Here is a 5789-nt window from a genome sequence, read left to right on the forward strand (position 1 = left end):
TGTTATCTATCTATCTCCAATGCATATTGCTCAAAGAGTCATCATTGGTTACCACCTAGATGACAATCATCCAACCATGAAAGACTTGACCAAGCGACAGAGAGAGGCGCACAGGAAGAAACTGATGGACAATGAGAAGTTGAACATTTCAAGGTACATACTAGGAGCAATGAAGAAGATCAGGAGAAATGGGTGTATCGTAGCTGCCTACCACTTTGGGTAAGTCGAAGACATGCCTGTAGAGATAAGTGGGTAGCTAGCTAGTATTATTATTTCTCTTTGTAACCTGTATTTTGTTTCAATGGTGCAGCCAAGGCCTCGAGGGTCACTGGGTTGCATTTATCATCTACCCTCAGGATGGCAGGGCCTGCGTATTTGATTCATTGAGAATGCCAAACTTAAAAGGGTACAAGGCCTTTGAAGATTGCCTCAGAGTGTAAGTGACTGAACTGTCTTCTCATATGCGTTCTAATGCCCTGCCTAATACTAGTACATTTCATATAGCGCTTATAAGGAGTACGTGAAGGATCCTGAATGCTATGATCGAAGAACAGAGAATTTTAAGGCTAAGCATAAGAACCACATCAAAATCAGACGCAACTTTCCGGTAAGTATTTGAAAGGTTTAATTGTGCTTTCTGTTCATAAGCGTTCTAATGCCTGTATTCTAATGCTTGTGTATCGATCATGCAGTGTGCCAAACAATCGGTAGGATCACAAACCTGTGGCTTCTACGTCTGTGAGTACCTGAGGGAGTGCAAGCAGTACAGCAGCAGTTGGAGGGTGCTCAAGAATGGATTGAACTGGTGGAGAGACGTGCAGAGCACCCAACACTCCTTCAAGCAGACAAAGGCGGACATATGTAAGTTTGTCTTAGACAAATGCGTGCTTGAAGGGAGCACGTTCTTCAATGAGAATAGCCAGCTAGCGATTTTACCGGAGTACGAGAGGCTGAGGAAATGGCCCACGATGATGCGTCCGTAAGATTACTCCTTAGGGCATGTATAACGACTTTAATATGTAAATGTAATGAATTAACGATGACAAGAACGACTAAGTGGATGTATATATATGTATATTATCTCATGTGTAATGCCTGCATACTTTTTAAGTTTAATCTATGAAATCTGGATGTGATTTGAATTTGAATTTGAATTTGAATTTAATTATATGCCTGCTGTATTTTTTTTAATTCAGGAAATAATTTACCGAGGCGGGCAAATAATAATGCCCGCCACGGCTAACGAACATAACCGCGGCGGGCGCTGTACCGTGTCCGCCGTGGTAAAATAATTTACCGCGGCGGGCAGTTCAACATGACCGCCGTGGTAAAAGTATATTTACCGCGGCGGGCACGTTACACCGCCCGCCGTGGTAAATCGGTTAACCATGGTGGGCAAAGCCGCCCGCCGCGGTTAAGCCACGATTTACCGTGGCCTCTAGGCCGCGGCGGACGGCTTTGCCCGCCGCAGAAAATCAAAAACGCCCACCTCCATTAAAGTTTGTGTAGTAGTGTATAGCTATTCATCTCTAGATTAGCAACTAACCAGTGTCAAACATGTGGTATATCATTTAGTAGCATACAATAGTAACCATAGCTGGTATAATAATTCCATGTTTGTCATAACCATCATTCCATAATACAGTTTCTATGATGTTGGGACTAGCCAAGTTTCTCACTATCCGGGAGAGATGGCGATTCGAATCGATTTCAACTAACTAGGAATTTATTCCTAACACAAACCCAGGCAGACCAGATCAACGGTCACCTTAGGTCACCTTTGGTACAACTCAGGTACACATTTTATGGTTCGACCAGCGCCGCACAATCAAGGACAACCAGCTGCTAGGACGATCAGGACTACCCTGCCCTTAGGCTCACATCTGGCTGCCCACACATCCTTACTACCATTCAGAGTGCACACTTTTATAGAATAGGGCCTGGCCTGAGTTGAGCTACTCAGCTTCACAGTCGAAATGAGTTATCCGGCTAGCTAAGTGAGAGGCATGCGTTCAATCTTATCATAAGCGGCAAGAATGGTACGGTCCTTAACTAGCACAGATGGAATCACATGAGTCAACCTACACATAGACTCTGCCTGGCCTCCATTTCCATTTCCCCATGGTTCTTTTCCATGATAGCAAATATAGTCAACCGTGCTTCTATATCCACCTATATCTCGCAGGTGACAGAAATCACCCGACTTCTACTGGTCTAAGCATGGCTAAGCATATATTCAATCCTAGACCTACATAGGGTTAAGGGTATATGTATCTAGACAAGGTAGTTCTATGCATCAAGTAGTTTCAATTCAACTCTTATCACCAAATGTATCAACCATAAAATACTCAAGTGATATTTTGTAAAACATAGGAGACTTAGAATGCTCCGGGGCTTGCCTTTGAGGAAAGAGGTTGGCCTATGATCCAAGCACTCAGGGTGGTCCTCAAGAGTTTGCTCCTCTTCTTCTAGAGCTATGGCCTAAGGCATCTCCTGCCGACCCTCCTCTTCTTCTTCATTGAACTCCAAAAGGGTTATCCCTTCAGACGATCCTATATGCATGAGCATGAAATAAGATATCATGAATACATATATAATGACATGTATAATATGATATGATGTGATGAATGCATCCTCATAAGTGTTTCCAGCAGCATTGTATTGAGATGATAACAAGTTACATTTTATTTTACCAAGTAAGTGAATATCTCTTCTCTAGTAACTTAAACAAACACTTATGTAAATCATTTTCTAGACTACAAGACAGCAGCCAATTGTTTTGACCATAACTAGAGTTATACACATCAAAATAATATGGTTTTGGACATTATGGAAATCTTATAAAATTGCCTACAACTTTGTTTCAATCATCTTAATGTGATTCAATAGTTATCTAAGTCAAACAATTCAATCCTTCAGATCTGTCCAGAGAGCAAGCATTTCTGACAACAAATTTCTAATAGCCCTAATTCTTAAACCATAAGGCCTATGACTATGAAATTTTAACACAAGCTAGATAATTAAGTTATATACAACTTTTATATTAACAAGTTTTACCGAAAATACCATTATCATCACGAAATTATCATCACAACCGAAACTATACATGCAACCATCTAGTTGAATTATAAAACAATAATTAACTAGTTGCATACAACCAATTGCTTTTAAGCCTAACTAATAACATCAACAGATCATATGCATCACAAGCACCATAAAAAACATTAAGGTTAAACATAACTAAATTATTTATATCCATTTATTAATTTCCTTAGATAATAAGGTGGTTTAAAGGATAAACATTTCCATAGCTTAATAAATTCTGAGAAAATTACAGTAGCCTACAACTGACCTTAGTAGCCTACTGTACAAATTTCATGTCATTTGGATAATTATAACTTCCTCTACAAAAATGACAAGTTACATAGGCTTAATTTAGCAAAAATAATTTGGCATAGTGAAAAGTGTCAAGCAACAGATTTAAATATTTTTCTTACTTTCCTCCAAGCATAAGAATACTATGTAAAAATTTGCATGATCATGTGTCATGTATTTTTACCCTAATTAATTTCACTAGAAACTTGTAATTAATTAGGATTAAATATGAAGACAATATTTCAAGTATGCTTACTATAGGTTTATTATTTTTCCTAGCTAGAGCATGTCAACACAAGACCAGAAAAATTGGAATCACAATTTTATCACCTTCCTAGCTCAAGTTATGCAAGTTACAAGATAGAAACCATTTAAAAAGCATTTATCTAGCTACATTTTATTCTCCCAGGAAAATACCAGAAACAGTGCATATCATATTTTTATAAAATACTACTTTCATGAGGAATCCAACAAAATTTGGTTCACCAAAATTGGACACACATAGGTCTAGATATGAATTTTTGAAACATGCATTCAAATCTGTGAAATAAATCCAAAAAATCAAATCATCACATAGGCTGACAGCTAGGGCCCATGGTCAACAGAGACCCACCTATCAGCGAGACCAAGATAGGGGACGGCGCTGACCGGTGAGATCTCGCCGACGGCAAGGTCTCCGGCGGTAGCGTCTTCACCACTGCACTCTTCTCACCCCCACGCATCAACTGGTAGTCTTAATTGGCTCGTTTGCTCACCGGACTAAGCTCGACGGCGGCCATGGCGGATGGCAGAGGTCTGGCGGTGGTATGCTGGCCATCTCCAGTTATGGCACACTCAGGCGAGGATGGCTACTCCATCCTGGTGAACTAGCGAAGCTACACGATGCAGGTGAGGGCTAGAGGTGGCGTCAATGAGCTTGGCCATGTGCATGGCCATGCAGCGGCGCATGGAGCACAATGGTGCTCTCACTGTTTCTAGCTAGACGGTGGTGAAAGGCAGGTCTCGATCATGCCACTAGCTCGGTCTAGGGTTACTCAACCTAAGGCACGAGAGAAAGGAGGGAGATGGTGAACCAACTCGGCGGTGGAGAGCTCGTGTGCCATGGCGGCCATGGCGGACATGGGTGGAGCAATGACTCATTCTGACACCGTCAAGTGGTGGCATCATTCCTAGCTCTAGCCTAAGCATCTAGACTCTAGTGTGGTGCTGGACTAGAGAAAATGGAGGCATGCGGTGCGGTGGAATGGTTGGGCCACGGCGAGCCGCTAGCGCGGCAGCGCTTCGGTGATGATAGGGGATGCTGGTGGCTTAAGGAGGTGGAGGTTGTAATAGAACCAACCAAATCATAAGAACGTAAGTACAAAAACAATCACCAAAGTGATCAAATCCCTATACTTAAGCTCCCATAATCCCGGTAGTCTGGAAATCACGAAGGATTTCAACCAACTCTCGACATACAAACCAAGACCGTAGTGATTCAACACAACACATCATTCGTTACAATATTTCACAAGTAGCATTCGGATTACATCCATCAGAGTTCAAATAAAATATTACAAACTAAGTTCAAATTCGTGGAAGCAACATAGTTTAGTACATAACTTCATAGTTTCAAATACATTGCCAGATCTTAGTCATGTCCCACAAAAGCATCTTCAGGTATGAGAACTAGTAGAGACCGTGCCCAATGGTCTAGTCTTCATCCCCAGCCGAAAGAAGGCAATACTTGTAGCAACCAAAGTAGAACTGGTCATCTGCAACAGGTGGGAGATAAACCCTGAGTATGAGAAGGTACTCAGCTAGACTTACCCATCAAAACCAGAAATAAAAGACACCAAGGGTCATGCAAGGCTTATGAGGTGGGCTAGATGGACATAGTTGCATAAAAGAGCTTATGAATATAGTAACCAATTTAAACTTCGCATCAAGTTTATCATCATTTACCTGTCCACTAGATTTGCACCTGTACTAGAGCACTCACTTATTAGGAGCAAACAATATTAATCATAGCAAGTATAATAAGGCTGTCATCATCATATCATCATTTCCAAACCATTATGTTATTTAGTGTATCTACTTTGGAGATAAGCCCGTCAAGTTCTCACTAACCGGGAGAGACGGCGACTCGAATCGAATTACAACTCAGCTGAGGGGGTATTCCTAACTCTCACCCTGGCATACTTTGCAAGGGTAGCCGTGGGTCACCTTTGGTACAACTAAGGAACCAAATTCACAGGTTCGATCAGCGCCAGTGCTATTAGGGATTACCCTTCTGCCAGGACGATCAGGACTTTTAAATCACCTGCCCTTGGACTCACGCCTACGGCTCCCTTCCGAGGCGTACTTTATACTTATCGACTCCCAGCCTAAGGTGAGCTACTCGGCTTTGTGGTTGGTCTCCAAACCCGGCCAAC

Source organism: Miscanthus floridulus, chromosome 6, assembly GCF_019320115.1.
Source record: "Miscanthus floridulus cultivar M001 chromosome 6, ASM1932011v1, whole genome shotgun sequence".
Classification (NCBI taxonomy): Eukaryota; Viridiplantae; Streptophyta; class Magnoliopsida; order Poales; family Poaceae; genus Miscanthus; species Miscanthus floridulus.